The sequence below is a fragment of the Microcebus murinus genome, chromosome 16 (genome assembly GCF_040939455.1).
Source record: "Microcebus murinus isolate Inina chromosome 16, M.murinus_Inina_mat1.0, whole genome shotgun sequence".
Classification (NCBI taxonomy): Eukaryota; Metazoa; Chordata; class Mammalia; order Primates; family Cheirogaleidae; genus Microcebus; species Microcebus murinus.
In genome coordinates this window covers 32,976,587-33,001,517 of record NC_134119.1, presented here as the reverse complement: position 1 = coordinate 33,001,517, position 24,931 = coordinate 32,976,587, and the positions used below count along the sequence as shown (strand labels likewise).

Sequence of the window (24,931 nt, the reverse complement as noted above, 5' to 3'; positions counted from 1 at the left end):
CAAAGTTCAAGAAATAGTCACCCCTGCAAGCCTAATGGGGGGGGGTGGCCTTAAGTAAGGAAAGGGCAAGAATTTGGGGGACAGACAGACCTAAGTTCAAAACCCAGCCCCACCACTCCTAGCTGAGTAGCCTTTTATTTATTTAGATAGTAGGAGAAGACAATGGGGACAGAGGCTAAGAGCTTTGGCTACAGTCCTACCTCTGCCACTTAATGGCAGTAAGTCACTTTATAGCTGCTTCAGTTCCCTCTTCCGTAAAGCCTGTCTCACCTAGGCGTGTGAGTACAGAATGAGAAAAACATGAATGCAGAAGCTGGTATAAGGCTTGCTATGAAATAAGCAACTCAATAAGTGGTGGCTACTGTTATTACTATTATCTTTAATGCTCTGATTGGGGTATATTTTCAGCAGATAGCAAAAAAGTACCTCAGTCTCAAAGCTCTAGTTCTCTTAGCTGCTCTCATGGAATCATGGAGTGTTAAAACTGGCCAGGGCCCCATATTACAAGCAACAGAATTGAGACCCAGAGGGAAATGACATGCTCAAGGTCATAGAGCAAGTTAATGAGAGAGCTGAACTAGAATCCAGATCTCTTGCCTCCTACTGACTCAATTCCACAAACACAAGCTTTTACTTTATGCATGGATTTGATGGGAAGGAAGGGTTGGTCTTTCAGTCCCCAAATGCCAAAGTGTAGCTGGCCTCAGTCAGAATGGAACTGGAGCAACCTGCCCTTGTAGCAGGCCCAGGCCAGAAGCAGGGTGGGGCTCCATGCTGGTGGACAAGGCCAACTGGGCCAGCAGCCAGGGTGGCAGCACAGGCACAGCTCAGGGCCCTCTCACCAGCTACATAATAAAGTAATTATGGGATTAGGGATAAAATTAGTCACTTGTGTAATTATTTTCCTTAGAATGAGAGCAGAAAGGGACTTTTTAAAGAGTTGCTCCTTGGCTCTCCCAAGAGTATTCATACAGAGACTCAGATGAGTGCACACATATACAAACAAACACACACACACACACACACACACACACACACACACACACAGCAGTGATGGTGGTATATGGAGAGGACACTTGGCATCGTGTGGCAGTGCCTCACAGCAGGTCCCACACTCATCAGTCCTAACCCTGAAGGCGAGACATTATATTCCGCAATGTTTGCCTCATTGAACACCCCTATCACACTATGACAGGCACGTTGCACCCCCTCAGGGGCCACCATCATGGAGAATCTGGCGGAACAGTCTCTTACACCCTGCCCCAACCACAGCCTGGGCTCCTCAGTCAGGCCTGGGCTCCTCAGCCCTCCCTCCACCTTGGAGGTCAGTGGTACAATTCCAGCAGGATGTGGGGCTGGGGGATTCAGTAATCCAGAAAGATTCCTTGTATTAGCCATTGTGGCAGGCAGAACAATGCCCCTCTCCACCAAAAATGCCCATGTCCTCATCCCCAGAATTACAGGCATAATATGTGAATATGTTATATCACATGGCAAAAGGGACTTTGCACATGTGATTAGGTGAAGAATTTTGAGATGGAGAGATGATCCTGGATTATCTGAGTGGGCTCAGTGTGACCATAAAGGTCCTTGTTAGTAAAGGAGGAAATCAGGGGGGTCTTTGACAATAGAGGCAGAGGTGGGAGGGATGCCGCTGCTAGAAGGGGGCCACAGACAGCCTGCAGAGCTAGAAGAGATGAGGTATGGATTCTCCCCTAGCAGCCCTGCCGACACCTGGCTTTTAGCCCCATGAGGTCCTTTTTCAGACTGCTGACCTCCAGAGCTAATAATAAGGTAATAAATTTGTGTTGTTTTAAGTCACTAAGTGTGTGGTAATTTGTTAGGGCAGTGTTAGGAAACTAACACAGCCACCTAGGGAGGGATCCTTTCCCTCCAGATTGAAGCCCTTAATAGAACTCCCTCCTCAAGGGCTAGCAAGGGATACTCTTTGGGGCCAAACATCCCTGAATGCATCTCTGGGGAAGAGGCCTGAGCTAGGGGACCAAGCTCTAACCTAAAGAGATAACTTTAGGGAGACAGTACCTTAGATAAAAGACAATGGCTCTGGGAGGAAAGGGAGAGACCTCACCTTATAGCTCCATCCAGGGACTCTGCCTTCCAACATATTTTCCAATAAGTACCTCACAAACCACACTATCCCCAGGGGTAGCCTTGGGTCAGGGAAAGAGACTACCCAGAGGCAGGAAGCCTGGTTCTGGCCTCAGCTCTGCCCCTGAGTCACCAGGTGGTGATAGACCAGCCCCTTCCTCTCTCTGGACCTCACCATCGTCATCATGGCTTACCATGTATCAAGTGCTAGGCTGTGTGCCCAACTGCTTTACATGGAGAGAATGCATACGAGGACCCTGAGAGGTGACTTGCCCTCATGAGGCCCAGTCCTCACAGCAGATAAGAGGGTAGCCTGATTTGAAACTGGGCAGCCTGACTCCACAGTCCTATTCTGCCTCCCACCTTACAGTGAATGAATGGATGGACAGAGGATGGTTGGGAGCAGCCCCTATACATGAGGAACAGGCTCTTCAGATCTAAGAGAAACCAAAAACAATTCCTGGCCACTTGCCCCGGATGCAGGGGGCTGAAAGTGGCACATTTGGCAAGTTTAAAGCAGTTTGGCAAGTTCAAAGAAAGCTTATAGAGGCTGGACATGGTGGCTCATGCCTGTAATCCTAGTACTCTGGGAGGCCGAGGCGGGCGGATTGCTCAAGGTCAGGAGTTCGAAACCAGCCTGGGCAAGAGCGAGACCCCATCTCTACTAAAAAGGAAAGGAAAGGAGAGGAGAGGAGAGGAGAGGAGAGGAGAGGAGAGGAGAGGAGAGGAGAGGAGAGGAGAGGAGAGGAGAGGAGAGGAGAGGAGAGGAGAGGAGAGGAGAGGAGAGGAGAGGAGAGGAGAGGAGAGGAGAGGAGAGGAGAGGAGAGGAAGAAAGAAAGAAATTGGCCAACTAAAAGTATATAGAAAAAATTAGCCGGGCATGGTGGCACATGCTTGTAGTCCCAGCTGCTTGGGAGGCTGAGGCAGAAGGATTGCTTGAGCCCAGGACTTTGAGGTTGCTGTGAGTTGGGCTGACATCATGGCACTCTAGCCCAGGCATGGGTTAGAGTGAGACTCTGTCTCAAAAAAAAAGAAAAAAAAGAGAGAGCCTATAAGTCATCCACAGTCTTTGGCACAGAATTCCCCTCCTGAGTCCTCGCCCTAAGAGACACGATCTGAAATACAGGAAGAACGTTTTACGCAATGTTCATTGCAGTGTTCATAATGGCAAAAACTGGAAGCAGGCGGATGTCCATCAACTGGAAAAGGGAGGAGTCGACTGTGTATTTAACGGAATACTCCATAACAACACAGTAGGCGGCTTCCAGTGCATCATTAGAAGAAAAACACAGGACACAACTGAAGATGGACTAGGCTGGGGAGGATTATGGCTATGCAACAAAAGAGAAAAAGGAAAAAAGGTAGAAGGAAACATGCCAAACTCTCAACCATGCTCAGCAGTCATTTTTTTCGTCTTCCATTTTCCAGAATCTCTGTACTATGTTATTACATTTGTAATTTTTTTTTAAGTATTATTTTAAACAACAACTGCAATGCAGCACTAATAAACCCACACACTGAGCAGTAAAGGAGAGGAGGAGGAACAGGAGAAAGAGGGCAGGTCAGGGAAGTAGTGGGAAAATCAGGAGGAAGGGTGTGGTGTCATGGAGACCCAACAAAGAGTGGACGGCAGGAGTCGGGAGCCCAGGCTCATGTGGCCAGGAGCCATGAGTGACCCAACGCTTGCCCCTATGTCCCCCAACTGCATTCACAATGCAAACCAGGTGCCAAGAAGGATCTGATGATTGACCCCCCACGCCCTCCCCACTAAGACATCTGAAAGAGTGCCCTACCATGACCAGTGTCCCCAGGAGCAGCATTTACAATGCAAACCAGGGACCCAGGAGAAGCAGTAACACACTACACCTGTGGTCATCCACCCCTAGCCCAGTTCAGGCAAAACAGAAGAGACCTCATATACAAACCCCTGGTCAGAATTTCCCCATCCTCAGGATGGGACTGTCTTGGTCCATAACATTTACCAGTTCTACCACCTGTGTTTCCACAGGAACTAACATACCACCCCCTACCCACACATGCTTTGGGGCCCATCCTTCAGCCTCTTTGAGACATGTCCCCTAGATTCTGTGCCTCCTTGATGTAAGCTACACAAGTATGTCCAGAGTCCCATCCTCATTGACACATATTCACCCACCCCCCCACATACACCAGCCTTCTTTCTTATCCACAGAACACCTCCTCCTCCCTCTCTCTGCCTACCTCATCACAGACCTCAGGCAAACCTGAGCAAAGGAGAGAAGGTCCCCCAGAAATTCATGCCTGACTCCAATGTCCCATCCCTGCCTCCCACCGTACCCATGACGGACAGTGGCCAGGTCTGGGCTGCTGCCTCTCAAGCCCAGAGGTGGAGGGAGCCTGGGTCACAGAACTAAAAACTAAAAACTAAACCAGGTTCTGAAGGCCAATGACCCCAGAAGCCACCTCTGACCCTCAATCTGGTGAGTCAACAAGAAGCAGGGCTGAGTCACTACCAGATGTACCCCCGCTACACCCCCTTCTAAGAAAACTGACATTGCTTTCTGCTGTTGACAGCCCAGATGTATGGGTCATCCTCTGGGTCAACCTGCGGTAATGAGCATTGCTGGGCTAAGACAAAGCCAGTACCAATTAGGCTGCCCCCTTTCCTGCCAGTGAGCTCAGTTTCATTACTTTGCTCCACTTTCAGCTCATCTGAAAAATCCTCATTTGAGGTCCCTGGAGGATCTTAAGAGTGTTATTCAAACATTAGCTCTGACACACAGCCTCCCCCATCCGACCAAGGCAACACTTTTTTCTCCCTGCTTTTTGGCCCTGCCAGGAACGAGCAGCATGTAAGGCCTGGCATGTGACACCACAGCTCCTACAGCCTAGGGCCCCTCCTCAGTCTGGACTTTCACTACCTCCCTGCCTTTTATAGGAGAGCAGGGAAGGGGACTTGGTACCTCCTACATGGTGGGCATGTTGTCTTATTCAACTTTGGCACCAAACTCCATGAGGTATCATACATGTGGAAGCTATAGCTGAGCCACCCTCCCAAGGTCACCTAGACAGTGTGTAAGCCAAGTGAGGCCTGGAACCCAGGACTGCTGAGCTCCAGGGCCCTTCTGACCACCCCGCTCACCCCAGCACGCTCTGTTCTGCATGCTGCCCAGCCCCCCACCCTGCAGCAGAAATGGGGCCCCCATCAGTCATTACTTCTTGGCTTATTACCCTGAGCCTGAGTCCAGGTGAAAGAGATGAGGACAAGAAAGGCTGCAGGATTTGGGGCTTCTAGGAAAGGCTTCAGAGAACACAACTTCCCTAGGGAAAAAATAAAATAATACTAAAATCCGGTTGCACCCCCTATTCTGACCTGCATCTTACAAGGTAATCTATAAGAGAGGACATGGCCAGAGCCTTGCAAAAGGCCAGATGAAGACTATGGACAGTCAAGAGGAGAGAATCTGGGCTATGTGGTCAGGGAAATTGGAGCTGGAAGTACTAGAGAATTTAGCAAAGCCTGATGCCTTTATCTTTACAGATAGGGAAACTGAAGCCCAGGGAGGGGAAGGGACCTGCCCAAGGCCAAGAGTGAGTCTGTAGCTGTGTAAGGATTACAATGTAGGCCCTCTGATTCTTAGGTTAGCATTCCTGGACCTATAAGAATGAAGGCCCTGGAGCAGATGCTGTCTGGGATAAATGAACAAGTGAATGAACAAGGGGATCCATCACCTCTAGGACTGAGGGTGTGGAGCACAGACACTATGTGGTGTGTCCATGGGGCTCCCAGGCTGGCTGTAGTCTCTCACCTCATGAAAGGTATAGGCAGAAGGGAGGCCCTTCCATTCACCATAGCTCAAGCTCTACCAGGAGCCAATCAGGGCTCCGGAAGGAGGCAGAAACTTTGGTTTCCCTGGCAACAGAGACAAAGGCATCTCCTCAGTGCTACAATCAGCTGGAGTTGGGATGTGGGCTGTATTCCACTTGACCCAGACAGGGCTCTCTTATCCTTTTCTCTTAAAGAGCCAACGCTTTTGGTTTTAGCCCCCAAACTCCAGTCATGCCTCTGGGGCTATCTCAGATCAGGAGGCAGGGAATGGATGAGCCGCAGAGTTGGAGTCCTAGAACAATAGTTGACCTCTTCCCATCTGCGAGACCCACCCACTGCCACTAGGTGTGTGCCTCTGAGGTGGGCCAGAGGCCTGTGCAGATATTCACCAGTTCGTCACCCTCAGACTCCTCTACAGAGGTAGTGCCAGCTGCAGAATCATGCAGAGCCTATAGCTGAAAGTGAGGCACTGGGCATTCACCCACAATGGGACCTGAGGAAGTTTCATCCCCTTTCTCTTGGGGCCTCACTGTCCCCATCTGTAAAGGAAATTGGACTGGAAAATCGAAGACCTAGGTTTCTCTGGAGTGTGGGCTCCCAGTCCATGCCCATCAAGAAAATAATGGAGAGAGGATAAGGGCAGGAGCTCACCTTATACCACTTTTGAAAAGTTGCCTAGAATCGGCTGGGCGCAGTGGCTCATGCCTGTAATCCTAGCACTCTGGGAGGCCAAGGTGGGCAGATCGCTCAAGGTCAGGAGTTCGAAACCAGACTGAGCAAGAGTGAGACCCTATCTCCACTATAAATAGAAATAAATTAATTAGCCAACTAAAAATATATAGAAAAATTAGCCAGGCATGGTGGCGCATGCCTGTAGTCCCAGCTACTCAGGAGGCTGAGGCAGAAGGATTGCTTGAGCCCAGGAGTTTGAGGTTGCTGTTAGCTAGGCTGATGCCATGGCACTCTAGCCCAGGCAACAAAGTGAGACTCTGTCTCAAAAAAAAAAAGAAAAAAAGTTGCCTAGAATCCAGAAAACTTGCCTAGGTCCAGAGCCTTAGAATACACAAAACATTCCACTAATTGGAATTGCCTCTTTGTATATACTTTGAAAAAAGTCACAAGAAAACTGAACAGCTTCCAAATAAAATCCCCCGATTTGTCACCTGCAGGCCAAGCAGCCACCCCCTCCCCTTACCCAGTCCCTAGGAGGTGTGTACACAATGTCCCCATGGCGGGCCTGCCTTGTCCTTAGAGGAGGAGGCATCACACAGATATTTTACAAAGATTTTCCACGCTGTGAGTCAGGAAAAAAAAAAGAGAGAGAGATTTCTCAGGAAGCTTCTCAATTCTCCAAAAAGTCAAACTACTCACATCAAAACCCACACGCATTGTCCATGCTTTCAGCTTTATAATCCCTCAGCCACCCCACTGAGAAACCCTGCAGCCAGCCAGCACACAGCTCCTTTCTTCCCCGCCCTTTCCCCACACCCATCAGGCTGCCCACTCTCCCTCTTCACTCACTCTCTGACCTAGTCCCTCTTCTCCACTCCCATGTGCCTGAGGTTAGGCCCATTACTTCTCACCAGGCCACACCAACAGCCTGCCCATTGTTCTCCCGGCCTCCAGCCTTGCCCTTCCAATCAATCCTCCCACTGCCAGAAATCTGATCACATCCTTCCTAACCAAATGCCCTGCAGTGTCCTCATCACTCTCCAGATAAAGTTCCAGCTCCTAGACCAATATACATGTGCTGCCGGGTCCAGACCCCACCTGCTGCTCCATTTGCCTTTTTCCATTTTCGACACACAGAGGAAACTCCCACCATCCAAGGCACACTCCTGTTTCATGCCTCTGCACTTTTTTCTTTATATTTGTGGTTCCTTCTCCCTGGAATGCCTTTTCTAAATCCCCCACTGTTGAATGAAAGATAACCACTAACCTTTACTGAGTGCTCAGTATGTGACAGGCTCTCTGATAAGTCCCTTGCATGAGCTACCTCATTAATCCTCACCAAGACAACTAGGAGGCAGGTACTAACAGCAGCCTGTTTACAGACAAAGAACCAGAATCAGAGATGTGAATGAACCTGGCAGAAGTCACATGGTTGATAAAGGGAGGGACCTGAATATAAATCTAAGCATCTGACTCTTAGGTTACCCCTATCCTCTGTCTGCCCTTCCCCCTGCCTCTCGCCTCCTCCAACCCACAACCCCCTGCCCCCACTCTGGGAACAGTGCAGTGGCCACATGAAATCAGAAAACATAGCATGTTCTCAACTGTGTCCCCTCCTTCTGGGCCTGTGGGAATAGCCCATCTCAGAGAATGACACCAGATAAGGCCAACCCTGTTCCTCTCTGGGTTTTTCCCCACAATGGCCCTTGTCACCATTCAGCATGGTCCCTCTGAGGATACAAAGTGGTTGAGCCCATACCCCAGAAGTAGAGCTTTATAGTTACATTAATGGCCAAGCAATGATTTCTAGCTAGTGTCTTTCAGGAAGTCTAAACTCTTTGAGCAAGCATCAGAGACAGCCAGAATCTGGCACCAGCTCATCTTTTCAACCTTAATTGCCTACTGCATCCCCTCCTACCTCCATTCAATAAATTGGTGGGTATTTGCCATCTCTGCCATGTTAGTTCTCACTAAAAGCTGCCATTTACTGAGCATCTCCTAAGAGCCATCCCTAAGCCAGGCATTCAACCAGCACCCTCTCATTTCCTTACAACTCATTCATTCATTCATCCAAATACTTACTGAATACCTACTGTGTGCCATGCAATATGGAGTCAAGAGTGAACAAGACATTTGAAAAATAACAGCAAATTGTGATAAGCATTATGAAGAAATCAAGAGATGGTAGCAGAAAGCAGTGTTGGGGTGGGGGACAAGGCTGCAAAGAGCCAGAGAAAGAATTCTAAGCAGAGGGAACAGCATATGTAAAGATCCTGAGGTTGGAAAGAATTTGTTAAACAGAGAGAAGAATCCTGGGGGCTGTAGAGGGAAAAGGCAGGGACCAGAGACCTGTAAGCCATGGTAGTGAGTTTAAATGTTATTCTTTTCTTTCTTTCTTTCTTTTTTAGAGACAGGGTCTTGCTCTATTTCCCAGACTAGAGTGCAGTGGCGCAATCATAGCTCACTGCAACCTCAAACTCCTGGACTCAAGTGATCCTCTTGCCTCAGCCTCCCGAGTAGCCGGGACTACAAGTGTAAACCACCATGCCTGACTAATTTTTTTATTTTTTGTAGAGACAGGGTCTCACTATGTTGCTCAGGCTAGTCTCAAATTCCTGGCCTCAAGCAATCCTCCTACCTTGACTTCCCAATGTGCTAGGATTACAGGCATGAGTCACCACACCCAGCCTAGATTTTATTTTAAGGGCACAGGAAAGACACTGTGACATAGTCAGATTTGTATTTTAGAAAGATCACTCTAGCTCTTACTTGGAAAGGAGACTTGAGAATGTAGATCATGCATGTAATGTATGCAAAGTAACTGGCATAGCATAGGCACTCAGTAAGTGTTGATTTCCCTCTCTCTCTCTCTCTCTCCTCCAACCCAGGCTGGGAATGTCCTCTTTATCTAACTCCCACTTCTCTTCTGATCTATACATTTTTGGAACTTAAACTTTCTGAGGACATGTGACCTGTATAGTCTTCCCATTAGATAGGGAAACTATGGTCCAGAGAAAGGATACAATTTGCCCAATGTCACATGGGGTGCCACAGCAGTGGTGGCACTTTCCTGCCTTCCCCCCTTCCCCTGAACAGGAACTGGGCTGATCTGAAGGTCAAGAGGAAGAGGAGGCAATAAGCGCTGGGGCCTTTCCTCTGGGTTCTTGTTCTCTACCTCTACCCTTTCCCCTCCCATCATGGAGATGCTCAGAAAGCCTGGTGCTCAGGGTACGTGGTGGGGGCGAGGGGGCCTAGAGAAAGCCCCACCTCTAGATATACTCTCTCCTTCTGCTTGAGCCAGATGAGGGCAGGCCAGACTATAGAAAGAAAACATTTCCCATGGAGACTGAATACTTGCTAGGGTTTAGCTAATCCTGTCAACATGCCCAGGAAGCAAGCAAAGGCAGAGGCATTCATTTTACCATCCAGAGCCTGAGGCAGTCAGTGCTCTATGGTTTACTTGGGATGGAGAGAAAATGGCAGAGCTCTAAATAGCATCATAGAATGTAGCTGTCTAAGGATCCCTGACCCCAAAGCCCCATTGTACAGATGAAGAAACTGAGGTGCAAGAAGGGAAAGGGGCTTACCCACTGTCACATACCAAGTTAGCAGCAGAACCAGGACTAGAAATCTGCGTGGCTTCTGCTTTCCAGCTCCCAGACGGCCTCCCTTGAGAAAGGCGGAAAAGGTTGCAGAAGTGAGGCTGGGATTTGGGGGCAGGGGGCAAGGACAGGGCAATACTGCCTCCTCAGCCCTGCCCCACCCCATCTCCCAGCCCTCCCACTGCTCACGGGTGTGGCAAAACCTGCCAAACCAGTCCCTGCACGGGGCCAGGTGGCAGAGCCCAAAGCTGCAGGGGTGTGGGTGAGACTGCAGACACCAAGAGGATGGGAGCTCACAGCTGAGCGGCTCCATCACCAGGAATTAGGCACATCAGGATTCACCAGGTCTCTTGTCCCAACAGGCACAAGGGCCTGCCCTCTGCTTCCCCTCCTCCTCTGGACACTCAACCTGTCTGTTGTCTGTGTCACTTGAGCAAAAGACTCGGAAACTTATCTGAGAAACATGACAGGAGGCAGGGAAAGGTGACAAAGTAGAGACACCTCTCCCCTCCCAACCACAGCACCAGAAATGAAGTTCCACCACACCCTCCACCTGGCCAGGTACACACATGCTCTACCCTTTGCCCTACCTGACCTCAGTGAGCAAGGTCCAGGAAGCAGCTGAACACATGAGGCACTTGTCGGGAAGGGATCCGGATATCTGGGTCCCAGCAGTGCTCTGTGCAACACTCAACATAGACTTGGGGAAACCTGCCCTTCTCAGGCTTCAATTTCACCACCTTTCCTGTGGCAAGGCTGGGTCAACTCCATAGTTTAAGGGGGACTTAAAAATCTGCTCTCACACTACCTCCACCCCAGTCTTCCCCACCTCCCACCCAAAGGAAAGCATAAGAGGTAACACACCAGTGTGGGGGGCCCTGCTGGACAGGACTAGCTTCTGAGTCAGGGGCTGCTTTGCTGGAACATGTTCCATCAGCCAGCTGGAGGCCTCTCAAGTCAGATTATGGGGGAAGCTGATGCCTACCCAACATTTTCCTGGTGCTCAGGGCCCAGCTCAGAAATCACCCACAGGGCCTGTGAGCCTCAGGAGCCAACTGGTAGGCAGGAAGGGACCTTGGTAGGAAAAGACCTTGGCATCAGCCTAGGCCCCTGTTAGACATGACACATAGGCCAGACAAGTGTCCCACAAACGTCAGGGACTCGTATCTCAACCAATCCTCTCCTTTGGTAGATGGGGAGGAGAAGGACCAGAGAGAGGCAGGGTCACACAGCAAGGCCATGGCAGAGGTGGGACAACACCCAACCCTCATCCCCCAGCCCAGGACTCCCAGCACATGCCACCTCCCACAGCAGAGGCATTTTTCCAAATTCAAAATCATGCATACCATAGAGTAACCAAGAGAAACCTTTCTCACTACCCCTTGGGAACTGTCAGAAAATGGCACAAAGTTCTGCTCCTTAATATCAATCAGGTGTTCTTAGTCTGTTCAGGCCACTATAACAAAATACCACTAACTGGGTGGCTCATAAACAATAAAAATTTATTTCTCACACTTTTGGAGACATCAAGGTTCAAGCCACCAGCAGATTTGCTGTCTGGTGAGGGCCTGCTTTCTGGTTACTAGATGGTGCCTTCTAGCTTGTTGTCACATGGTGGAAGGGGCAAGAGAGCTCTCTGGGATCTCTTTTATAAGGGCACTAATATCATTTGTGAGTGTGGAGCCTTCATGACCTAATCACCTCCCAAAGGCCCTATCTCCTAACACCATCACTTTGCTGGTTAGGATTTCAACACATGAGTTTTGAGGAATACAAACATTCAGACCACAGCATGTGTTTACCTGCCGTGTTTGCCTCTGTATCTCAGCACATGGCACAGTGCCTAGTGTATGGTAGGAACTCAATGAAAATTTGTTGACTAAATCATGACTCAGTAGAGGAAGAACTGGAGGCAGAATTCATTTCTAGGCCCAAGCACTTAAGCTGGGGTAAGAGAGCAGGAAATAGACAGAGAGAAAACATGAAGCTGGCTCTCCAGGGCACAGATCCAGCCAGGCTGTATTGAACAAGGAGGGATGCTATTGGCCCAGAGCTTCAGAAATCCTAGGCCCAAAGGTGAGAGGCAGGTTGCCCCAGGCACACTGAGTGTATAGACTTCAAGGCCTGTGTGTTTCTATGACTTGGCAAGGCCACCAAGCCTGTCACTCTGTGCTCACTTGCCTTCTGAAATTTACAGAGTGAAAATCAAGGTGAGCAACCATCACCTACTTCCCTGTCAATGCTGCAAGATCCAGAGGCTGATCCCTGCAGCACCTCTGGCTAGGAGCTGAGCTCCCAAACCATGAAGACCTGAGCTGAAGTCATGGATGAGCCACTTGGCCTCTCTTAAGACTCACTCTCTTAAGACTGCATTTATAAAATGGAGATATTGACAGCCTTTCCTGCCTTCCTTAAGGAGTATTTTGAAAGGCACATACAGCGATGGAAACACGCTTTGTAAAGTATCAAACAGATATGAGATTATGTTTCGGTGATTGAAATCAGTGAAGGTAATTGCAAAGGTCAAAGGGCATGATCCCATATTTTATTTACTGAAATTGTGTTTGGAAAATTACTTTCCTAGTCTGGGTATTAATTTCCCCATGTACCAAATAAGATAACTAAACCTTAGTCAGGGTGCCTTTGCTCCCTGGTGTCCCCAACTCCAGAGGTCTAGAGGTAAAGGAGTTACCAACACTTCTTTTCAAACAAGCCCCTCCATTCTTGGCCAGAGGTTTGCCCTATGCCCCGGTCCCAAGGCACCCTCATCTAAGCCCAATGGGGCCCATAGAATAGGGACCAGACTGGCCTGCTGACACCCTGCCCTGCCCACCTTGCCCTTTCCGGTGGTCATGTTTCATGTCTTTCCAGGCCCAGTCAGTTTTCATCCCTGTGGGCAGTCGCCCTGCTCTCCCCAGGCCTAGTCAGGGCCCCTTTGGGCACTTAACAGTGCCTGAGCCCACCTCCTCACCAAGCACCAATCACATCATATGGTCAATACTTGCTTCTTCATCTGAGTTTCCCTCTAGGTTACTGGAGAATGATAGAGGCCTTGTCAATGTTGATATCAGTATCTCAGCATCCTCAGTAATAGCTCAATTATAGAAGAGGTGCTTGGTCAAAGTTTGCTTAATGAATCAAGGGTTGGAGGAGAGGGCATAAAAACCTATTCTAACTCTATAAAACTCTAAGTCAATTGCCCTAGGTGAGTCATTTAATCTTTCCAGGCCTCTGTTTTTTCATCTGTTAAATGGGGATCATTAATTCTTGCCCTGCCTCCTCCTCAAGATTGCTGTGAGGATTAAACAGATGTGCTTTATATGATGCTATACTCAGTAACGCATTTATTCAATAAATATCAAGCCTCTACTATGTATGGGGCACACTCTAATATGATCCTAGTAATTCTTTTTTTAAAAAAAATTGAGATATAATTCAAATGCCATAAAATTTGCCACTTTAAAGTATACAATTCAGTGGTTTTTAGTATATTTACAGAGTTGTGCAACCATCACTACTAATTCCAGAATCCCAGTTATTCTTAGCAAGTGCTGAGCTGTAGCCTCCAACGCTCCTTAAGAATCCAGGTCTCTGGTTCTGGTTTTTCTACTTTTCTGGGAAAGCCCAGAGTGCCCCTTAGAAAAATTTCTCCAAGGCAGAAGTGGAGTAAAACATAAACACTCAGTATATAATGTGTTCCACTTAGTGAAACAAAGTTGCAGATTTTCCTGCCCAAGCCTTTCCAGAGCCTTCCCTCTCTAAGATGTCCTGAATATAGCAATTGTGCTGACCCTGGCCTCAGTCTCCCCATCTACTCCTTGGGCAGCAGGCTGAAACCCATGCCTCCAACATCCTGCAGAAGTATCCCCCATGACAAACAGCTCATCTTGTCCACCTTGTTGGAATAAAAAGGCCAGCCTGTTATGTCAGTTGAGCTTGGCAAGAGCAGTAGGTTGGGGCTGGATTTGGGAAACCTTCAAAACCACAACTGGTGAGTGAGGCTTTATTCTGTAGGCCTTAAGAAGCCTGGGAAGCTCTGAACTGGAGACATGATCCCCACACACTGGGCTGGACCACAGAGGGAATCCTGGAAGTGGAGAGGGACTGAGGAGCCAGCCAGAGGCTGTGTCAGTAGCTGTCAGCACTGAGCAATGGGAAGAAAGATCAAGACTCCTGGACACCGACTTCTATCTCCTAACCCTGATCTGTCATTTGTCAGCTGCATGACCTTGGAGAAATCACTTTCCTTCTCTGAGCCTCAGTTAACCCACCCACAAAATGGAGAAATTCTACCCTCCCTGCCTTACCTCTCAGGATTATGAGGAAATCAGATAAGATGATGAATTGAAAAGCCCTTTGCAGGAAAAATATAAAGGACTTTGATTTCAGTGATGTGAGCCAGGTGATATAGGCCATGGAGTTGAAAGACCCCCAGTGAAAGAATTCCTCTGCCTTTCTCTGCCTCTTTCTCCCTTATAGAAATGCTGGAATCTCTCCAATAAGTATCAGAAAATTCAGGGACCACAGAGATAACAGGCGTATAGAAGGAATTTTGGACATCTGGGCCTTCCCTGGGCAACATTCCTGAGGCCTAGGCCTCCCAGACAGCTCCTCTGGCTCTCAGGCAGGCAGCAAGCCAAGGGGAATGATCTGTTACCACGTTGGGGACCGTCTAGAGAGCAGTCAGCATAGCCAGAGTCAGTATGTCAGAGCCACTGCCACAGGATGGGCAAGAGCTGGGGAGGGAAGGGGCAGTTTTTCTTGTTGAGTCTCCCACACTTACATCCCTCCTTCAGGAGAAAATGACACAGCCACCTTTCATATGACAACTGTACTTGTGTCACTTTCCTCCTCTGAATCTCAGCTCCCTCATCTGGAAAGTGGTATGTTAAAATCCCTTCTGACAAAGTGGATGGGATTAGCTGGGAGAGGTGGGTATGTGAAAAGAGCCCCTCCTTGGGCTAGTGGCACATCCTTCAGCCTGCTGTCCAGGAAGGACATGGAGAACCCTCTTTCCCACCAGAACCAAACCATTCTGGTTCCTGGAGCTCTGTGCTGCCTGAGGAAAGGCTGACTTCGGGGCAATGGACCCCAGGGAACTACTCTTCCTTACCTCCATTCAGCACCAGGAAGAGAGGAATGAAGGACTAACATCTATGGGCACCATAGGTGCCCAGGTGCCCTTGTCTACCTTCTGGATGTGGCCCATCCCCCTCACATCTGGGAAGGAAAGGAAGGAACTAGGCACCTGTGTTTAGCTGAGAAGATCCAACCTCTTCATATCTCCAAAGAGAATAGTATGGAAGAAGGAGTTACCTTCTGTGGGACCTGAAAACAGAGCTGGCCACAGACCTACTCGGCTCTTTAGTTCTGGCCAAACTTAACTGCCACTACTTCTCCTTTCCATGCTTTTTCTCAGGCAGCTCCCTCCTCTGGAGAGCTGAATTGAATGTCCAAACCCTATTCCCCTCCAAACTGCATCAAATGTCCTCCTCTCTCCCCTTCCCTGATCTCTCTCCTCTGAACTTCAGTTGCACTTTTCCTGCCCCTCTTGATGACAATGTGCATGCTGCATCACAGTCATACCTGCACACATTTATTCACCCTCCAGGGGACACAGGAGGTTGCAGTGGCTCTGGAGCTAGGCAGACCTGAACTGAAACACCAGCTTTCCAATTTCTTAGTCATGTAACCCTAGGTAAATCACTTATCCCCTCTGAGCCTCATTTTCTTCTGGGAAATGGGGGCAATAACGGTACCTACTATACAGAATTGTTGTTCCAATTAAATGAGATAATGCACATAAAGCATTCAGCATGGAGCCTGGCACAAAGTTAGTAATGTAACTTAATGGTTATGGTGACCTTTCAGGCAGGTTCACGAATGATTTGTCTTTATATCTCCTAAAACACCTAGCACAGATCCACAACACTGGATGGGTGGGTTTGCATGGAGACAGGTCCATGTACTGTATAAGGAAACACTTTCCAGCAGGCAGAGCAGTGCAACCTGAGCCGCCTATGCAGGTCTTGAACTCTGTGTCACACAGTGGCACACAAGCAGATGCAGGCCAGCCACTTGGCTTACCAAAGGCTAGAGATGTAGTCTCTGAAGAGCATGGGCTCTGAAGCCAGATTCCTTGGGCTTGAATCCCACCTTCTTTACTTACTTAAAGTGTGGCCTTAACTTAGCTGCACCTTGGTTTCCTCATCTATAAAATGGGGATAATAATAGTAATAATAGGACCTACTCAAAGGACTGTTATAAGGATTAGATGAAATAATACATGGAAAGCATAGCTTGCCCAGCACAGGTAGAATAATCCAATAAACATTAGCTGTTGTTATCACTGTTGGTATTTGTATTTTTGTTACCGAAGAGGGGAGTTATGAGCCCTCGCAAGCCTATGAGCTGTTCCTTCTCCTGCAACCCAGGCCTCCTCTAATACCGTAGTGTGTTCTTGCATTCTGCCCAGCAGCCTTCCACTCCCCCTTCCTCTAGGGATAGCCCTGCTCCTCCATTAGCTACATGAGAGGCACCTGACCCACCTTTGGCCACTCGGAATATCCCTATCCTCCCAGCAACAGTGACTAAAACACTCAGAGTCCTTCCCTTGGATTAATATATAGATCCTAGAAGAAAAATAGTCCCCTCTTTCTGTTTGGATTACTAAGCTTGGGCAGAGGACAGCTTAGAGGGGAGAGACAAGCAGTGGTGGCAGAGAGATGGTGAGTGGACCTAATTCCTCATCCTTCAATCCCATGAACTGTCCCAGGATCTGTTGAGCTTTTTTTCTGAGACAGAGTCTCACTCTCTTGCCCTGAGTAGAGTGCAGTGGCATCATCACAGCTCATTGCAACCTCCAACTCTTGGGCAAGCTATCCTCCTGCTTCAGCCCCCTAAGTAGTTGGGACTACAGGTGCACACCACCATGCCCAGCTAATTTTTTCTGGTTTTGGTAAAGATGGGGTCTTGCTCTTGCTCAGGCTAGTTTTGAACTCCTGACCTCAAGCGATCCTCCCACCTCAGCCTCCCAGAGTGCTAGGACTATAGGCATGAGCCACTGAGCCCATCCTTAAGCTTCTTTAGGTTGAGTTTTTGTCACTGGTTTCTGAAAAAGGCATCTGCAATCAATCATACAGACCCTAACCAAGATAAGGTCTGTGCTAGCCATGGTCTATAACTACTCCTGTTTTGGGGAGCACCTTTGCTATCATCTGGGCTGCAACAGTTTACAAAGCATGTTCTTAAGAATCACCCTGCTCCAGTGGACTTTAGATACTGCTTCCTAGAGCCATGGGAATTTGCAGAAGTATCTCTAAAAGCACTCAGGGAACAAAGAGCAATAGGAGGGCAAAATTCTGGATAAACTGCCTTCAGTTCTACCAGACAAATTATGCTACAAATTCTTACATATCGGAATTCTGCTGCCCAAAAAGATTTGAAAAACCCTATTCTAGTTGACACTCAGAAGAGAATTAAGTACCCAGAGGCAGGTACAGTGGCTCACGCCTGTAATCCTAACAATCTGGGAGGCCGAGGTGGGCTGATTGCTCAAGGTCAGGAGTTCAAAACCAGCCTGAGCAAGAGAGAGACCTGTCTCTACTATAAATAGAAAGAAATGAATTGGCCAACTAATATATATAGAAAAAATTAGCCGGGCATGGTGGTGAGTGCCTGTAGTCCCAGCTACTCAGGAGGCTGAGGCAGTAGGATTGCTTGAGCCCAGGACTTTGAGGTTGCTGTGAGCTAGGCTGACGCCACAGCACTCACTCTAGCCTGGGCAACAAAGCTAGACACTGTCTCAAAAAAAAAAAAAAAAAAAAAGAAGAAGAAGTACCCAGAGCTAAGCATAGTGGCTCATGCCTATAATCCTAGCTACTGGGAAGGCTGAGGCAGGAGGATCACTTAAGGCCAGGAGTTTTAGACCAGCCTGGGCAACATAGTGAGATCTTGTCCTTAAAAAAACTTTTTTAAATTTCTTGGGCATGGTGGCATGCACCTATAGTCCCACCTATTCAGGAGGCTGAGGTAGGAGGATCACTTGAGCCCAGGAGTTCGAGTCTGCTAGTGATCAGTAAGCTATGATTGTGCCACTGCACTCCAGCCTGAGTGACAGAACAAGACTTCATTTCAAAAAAAAGAAAAAAGAAGTACCCAGGGCTGATGTGTTCATCCACATTCTACAGAAGGGGAAACTGAGGCCGAGAAAAAGGAAGTAATGAGGGCAAGGCTGCAGAGCAAGGACTTAAACGTGGGGTTCTGGACTTGCAGACCAAATAGCTTCCACTGCACCAAGCTGCTTGCAAAAATCTATTGTCTCTCACATTTCCTGTCTCCTTCAGTAAACTGATGGTGGTTAATACCTACAGTCTCATCTTTCTTGGCTCTGACATCTACAGAGTTGCCTGTCTCAGAGCTTGGCTCCTTGGAAGGCTTCAGGAAGCTTAAGGAACATGTGGTATAAATGTAAGAACCAATCTCTACCTCCCCTACTGAGCCCCCACATCCCCTATGCACATATACCCTGAGTTCCCCTTCCCCCCCCCAACATATGCCCAAATGTCAGGGAAAGGCTGGGCAGGCCCCCTCTTGGGAACTCCTAATCCACCTCCTCTGTCCTGGCTATGCTGTGGCTGTGGACAGAGGAGTCCTTGTTCCCAGTGCTTCCTGCCCAGAGATCTCCGTGGGGCCCATGCAGGAAGGAGCCAAATCTCTCCTTTTAACTGGAGCTAAAGCCACCCCCTACCCCTGCCACCCCCAGGAGCAACATGCTTCCAGCTCTGTTCACCATTTATTCTACTTGTTCCAGCCTGGCTCAGCCCCACCTCATCCCCCCTAGAGCCTCTTCTTTACATTCACTCCCTGGCACGCACAGGCACAACAAACACAGAAAATGGAAAGTTCCCCCAGGGGCGCCAAGGTACCTCACGTGTAACCAAAACTAAAAGCCAGAGGATTCTAGGATGACAACATCACAGCCCTGGCAGTTGTGCCTTATTAATAACACCACAATGACATTTGCATGTTACTTTGCAATTTCCCAATCAGCACAACTTCATTGGCTCAGTTCCCTTTCCACACCCTCACCCTGCCAGAGTCACAGCAATTCCAGGTGGGCAAGGGGCTGACATGCCCCAGGTTGGCAGTTTTCAAAATGTCTTACACAAAACCGAGGAAGTGTCCACAGGAGTCTGGGGGCTGCTAGGGGCTGAGGAATGAGCTAATGGCAGTCCCCCAGCCCTACCCTAACTCCAACTGGGGCTGCAAACCCTTCTCTGGAGTCATTTGAAAAGGGAATTTCCTTGCTGGAACGTTTGAAAACAATTCATTTAGTCTGACTCTATCTTTCCCCTCCCCCTCCCCCAACAATGTATAGGTGACTTTGAGGCCAACAAAAAAGAAGGTCACATAGTGGTCAATGCCAGAGCCAGAATGAAAACACCCTCTCCTGAACTTAGTCTACAACCTAGGAGTGGTTAAGCAAAAGAAAGCAAGGGCTGCAGGGCCAGTGGATCTGGCTCCTCGCCCAACGCCATCCGTTGCCAACCATGGTGGCGTGGATAAGCAACACAGGCAGAACACGTGGTCTAACACAAAGTGCTTAATGAATATGTGAATATGTACTTCCGCCCCTACTTCAAAATGAACCAAAATCAAGGAGGGCTCTCAGCACTGCCCCCTTTTTTAACCCCGACAGAAACCTGTGACCTAGACAAATACTTATACCTCCCTAGCAGTAACAAAACTGAGTCAGAGGGCCTGGAAGCCCTCTTTGTCCACCCTCAGCATTAGGAGAAAAAGGCTGTGCCTCCGGAACACTCACCCCTCCTCTGTCCACACCAGCACCCCGGGGGCAAAGACGTCTGTCAGTCAGGCACCTAGAAGGAGGAAACAGGGTTAGCTCCTTGGAAGAGGAGTTCACGAGCCCAGCATGGGCTGGAAATTGAGAGGCTGGCATTTGACTCTCTGAGGAACCTTAGGGAAGTTGCTGAACCTGTTAAACACAAAGGCCCTGTGAGGCAGAGAGCAAAAAGGAAAGTAACAAACATGAAGCTGAAGCAGCCAGCAGGGGCCAGGCCACAAAGGGCCTTGGAGTCCAAGGTAAAGATTCGGTCTTTATTCTAAGAGCAAAGGGAAACCACTGCCTTTCAGGTAGAGAATGGATGGAAAAGGGGCAAGAGTAGCTGCAGGAGTATCAGTTAGGAGGTGGTTGTGATTACCCAGGAGAGACATGACAAGGGCCTAGAGGAGGGTGGTTATAGAAGAGCTAAAAAAAAAAAAAAAAGTAGATGGGCTCAAGAGATATTTAAGAGCTGGTGTCCACAGAACTTGGTGGTGGCCTGGATGTAGGGGGATGAGGGCGTGCAGGGGCCCCAACCTTCAGACACCTCCTTTCATGTCGGTTTAGTGGTCCCTAGCACCCAGGAAAAAACATATCCACTGCTTTCCCAACCTGGCCTATCCTTGCCTTAGCGTCCTCATCTGTGAAATAAATAATTGGACTCAGGGAACACTCAGGGTCTTTTTAGCATTAATAATCTATTCTGGTATAATTCACTCACAGAATATTTAAGACCTTTTTCTCAAGGTCTTGCTCTGTTGCCCAGGCTGGCCTTGAAACCCTGGAGTCAAGCGATCTTCCCACCTCAGCCTCCTAAGTAGCTGGGACTATAGGTATGCATGACTGCACCTGATCCTTTTTCAATCTTCTTTGGGCCCCAACTGCAGGTGAGGCCTAGTGTTCAATGGGGCAGGACAGTTGGAGGGAGAAGCCTTGGGTGCCCAGGACTCACACACTCAGAACACAATCTCCAGGTAGGAGAAGTGTTTCTACTTCACACAGCACATGAGAATCAGACAAATTGGAAGAAGGTACAGTAGTTTACGAGCTTGGGCTCCCAAGTCACACAGACCTGGTTTGAATTCTGGCTCTACCACTTTCTAGCTATGTGGCCTGGGGCAAGTCACTTTATTTCCTCATTTGAAAAGTAGGAGTAATAGTGTCTGTTTCCAGGGCTCACAGGAAGATCACAGGAGATACATGTGAAAAGCTCAGCACAGTGCCTTGCCACAAACATCCAAGATGGGATAGCCTCATGCAGAAACAAGGCCCAGAGAGGTGAAATGATTCACTGAAGACCACACAGTGAAAAGGTGGCAAAGCTGAGACCCATACAGTGGCAGCTGGGCTATGGATCCCAGTGACTTGCCCAAGGTCACAGAGAGAATTAATGATAAAAGAGGGATTTGCAGGCCGGGCACGGTGGCTCACGCCTGTAATCCTAGCACTCTGGGAGGCCGAGGCGGGCGGATTGCTCAAGGTCAGGAGTTCGAAACCAGCCTGAGCAAGAGCGAGACCCCGTCTCTACTAAAAATAGAAAGAAATTAATTGGCCAACTAAAAATATATAGAAAAAATTAGCCGGGCATGGTGGCGCATGCCTGTAGTCCCAGCTACTCGGGAGGCTGAGGCAGGAGGATCGCTTGAGCCCAGGAGTTTGAGGTTGCTGTGAGCTAGGCTGACGCCACGGCACTCACTCTAGCCTGGGCAACAGAGTGAGACTCTGTCTCAAAAAAAAAAAAAAAAAGAGGGATTTGCCAGGTGCCAAGTGGCTGGATCTATAGTCCCAGGTGCTCACAAGACTGAGGCAGGAGGACCACTTGAGCCTAAGAGTTGGAGGCTACAGTGAGCTATGATTGTGCCACTGCACTCCAGCCAGGGTGACAGAACGAGAGGGATTTGAATTCAGGCCTTCCTGATGAAAAAGCCCCTCTGGTGGATATTCAGAAAATAGATGTATGTGGAGAAGCTTCAAATTTCAGGGCCAGTGAAACCTGGAACACAACAAATGCAAATCAGGGCCAATGGTGTGTGTTTGTGTATGTGCACGCACATGTGTGCAGCTACCTAGAGAGGAAACCAGAAGGAGCTGATAAAACAAAAGCCTCTTTCTCAGAAACCCTCTCTGGGGACTGGGCAGGAGAGGAGGGGGCTGACAAGCAGGGCCATCCATCCTGCTGGGGCTGAGCTGAGAGCTGGATCTGAACAAACAGAAACAGTTCCAGCTTGGCCACCAACCTGCTGTATGATCAGCAGGTGTCTCTCTCTCTCTCTGTTTCTTCAATTCCAGAATGAGACAGTTGCACCAAATGGTGTCAAAATTCCTTCCAGTTATAGAAGACTAATAATAACCATTCCTTACAAGCGCTGGATTCCTGATCAGGTGCTGCTCTTACAACCTCAAATGGTCGTCTCTTAACACTGGTTCCAATATTACCAAAATAGGGTTGAGAAGTCCTGCATTCAGGTTCCGGCTGTATAGCCAGGTCACTTTCCTTCAATAAACCTCAGTTTCCTCATCTGAAAAATGGGGACTTATCTTTGCCTGATCACTTGCAGAAGGCAAGATCTGAGGAGCAACCCCAAAGGCAAGCAATCCCTTGAAGTATCATACAAAGTATCCCCCAAGTCCCCATCCCAACTCCCATCCCCAAGCTCTTTCAATTTCTCCTTTCCCTCTGGCCCATGTCCCCTTCAGACAAATGGAATAACTGAATCCAAGCTGGTGGATGCAACAGTACGATAGTAGCAACAGCCCCCACAACTAATATTAATAGTAGTAGCAGCCGCCACTACAGCTAATACTTGACTGCTGAGACATGCCAGGCACTGTGCTAAATGCTTCCTTTGGATTATTTCTCAGGCGATCCTCTCAATCACCATTAGTCTCAGTTTACAGATGACAGTTAAGGTTCAGCAAAGAGAAGTGTCCAAGGTCACATACAGAGCAAAGGAGTGGCATGGCCAAAGTGAGAACTCAAAGTTTCTTCATTTGCCATCAGCAGCCCTGATCTTATTGAGGCTATGGAGTTATCCAAGGTAATGTTCCACCAAGAGGTGTGGCCCAGGCTGGGGGTGGGGTGGGTAATATCTGTCCTTTACTGACCCCCAAAACCTCCCCAAATAACTAGTCTTTATATAGTCTTGTATTATTATTCCAATGTGTCCAACTCAACTCTGGCTACAACTGTCAAGTATTTCTGTCAAGTAGAAATATGTTGTGAGGCACATATATAATTTAAAATTTTCCCATAGCCACATTTTAAAAAGTACAAAGGAATGAGTGAAATTAATTTTAATAATATATTTATTTAACCCAATATATCCATTTTAACATGTAATCAATATAAAAAAGACTATTGAGATATTTTACATTTTTTTCATACTAAATCCGGCGTGTATTTTATACTTACAGCACATCTTGATTTAGTTGCTAAATATTTATCAGCTACTTAGATTCTTTTTGCTTTACAATTGAGAAAGTGTATATATATATATATATACATATATATTTTTTTTTTTTTTTTTTTTCAGAGACAGGGTCTCACTCTGTCACCCAGGTTGGAAATCCTGGGCTTCAAAGCAATCCTCTTGCCTCAGCCTCCCAATTAGCCAGGACTACAGGTATGCACCACCATGCCTGGATATTTTTTAAATTTTTGTAGAGATAGGGTCTCACTATGTTGCCCAGGCTGGTCTCAAACTCCTGGCCTCAAGCAATCCTCCTGTCTCAGCCTCCCAAAATGATGGGATTATAGGCATGAGCCATTGCACCCAGCCTGAAAAAGTATATTCATGAATCTAAGTTCCCACATATATAAAAGTTTGTCAATAATTGAATGAAGTATTCTTTTAATCAAATCAAATTAAATTAAATATTAAATAAAACTTAAAATTCATTTCCTCAACTGTACCAGCCCAATTTCCAATGTGACTAGTGGCTGCTCTTTGGGGCAGCTGCAACTCTACAGTCAAGTCCTTGAGGTTGTGGGCTAGTGGCCTCTTTGGCCCTAACCCAGAGCTAAGCCTCAGATATAAAGTTGAATCTGAATAGAATGGCATCTATTCATTCATTCAACAAGCCCCCATGAGACTGACATTAATATTTATTTCTGGTGCCTATGTACCGTGATGGCGACAAAGGGATCAGAGTACCCACTGTTCATAGCATGACACTGTGGCTCAGAGAGGTGAGTCACCTGCCCAAGGTCACCCAGCTTTGACCGAGCCTGCTAACTTGGAAGCCTGAGCTCTATTCTTAAACCTTGGCAGTGGCCTGCTTTGAGGATCAGCCTTCCTTCCAGAAGAAGAAATAAGCCTTTGCCTCTATTCTCAGGGTGCCCACATCCTCCAGTCTAGTGGCAGAGAACGGTCCAGCACAGGAAACCCAATGGAGATGCTAAAAAGGAAGGAGAGTAGGAGAAAGGCATGGCATGGATGGCACTGTCCTGTGTGCAGGGCTTAGGCCACTGTGACCCCACCCCCACCTGGCAGGAGGGGCAAAGCCAGCAAGGTCCCTGGCTGCCTGCTCTCTAGGTGGGCCCCCAGGGCTAGATGTCATACCCTCCCCAGCACCTCTCCCTAGAGCACTCACCCAGAGGCCCTTGGACTAGGGCCAGAGCCAGTGCTTACCTCCCAGGGTCACCTCAGCTGGAGAGGGGGCTTTGGGTCCAGGTGGCAGCCAGTCCCCTGGGACAGATGGGAGGAGAGGGCCCTGGAGGCAGATTCCAGTCCAGAGTAGGGAAAAGGTGGCAGGTACAAGCCAGAAAAACCTGGGTGGCTCCACCTCTCTCCTGGGGAGCCCCGCCAGCATTCAGCTCCCTCGTCCAGCCAGCCTAGCAGGGTGAAACTCTCACTAGCTATTAGGTTAACAATTAACTCTGACAGGTTTCCATTT

At 48.3% G+C, this 24,931-nt stretch overlaps 1 protein-coding gene across 2 annotated transcripts in view; it reads right to left on the bottom strand.

The window, feature by feature from the left end:
* Positions 1-24,931, bottom strand: part of EPB41L1 (erythrocyte membrane protein band 4.1 like 1) — a 128,110-nt gene that overhangs the window by 90,381 nt on the left and 12,798 nt on the right. The window contains exon 2 of one of the 2 annotated variants that reach the window (XM_020281984.2): positions 20,018-20,072. The gene's annotated coding sequence lies outside the window, so the exon portion shown is untranslated. Of the gene's footprint in view, positions 1-10,190; positions 10,300-20,017; positions 20,073-24,931 lie in introns of those variants that run through there. The other variant, XM_076011076.1, reaches the window with a different exon arrangement.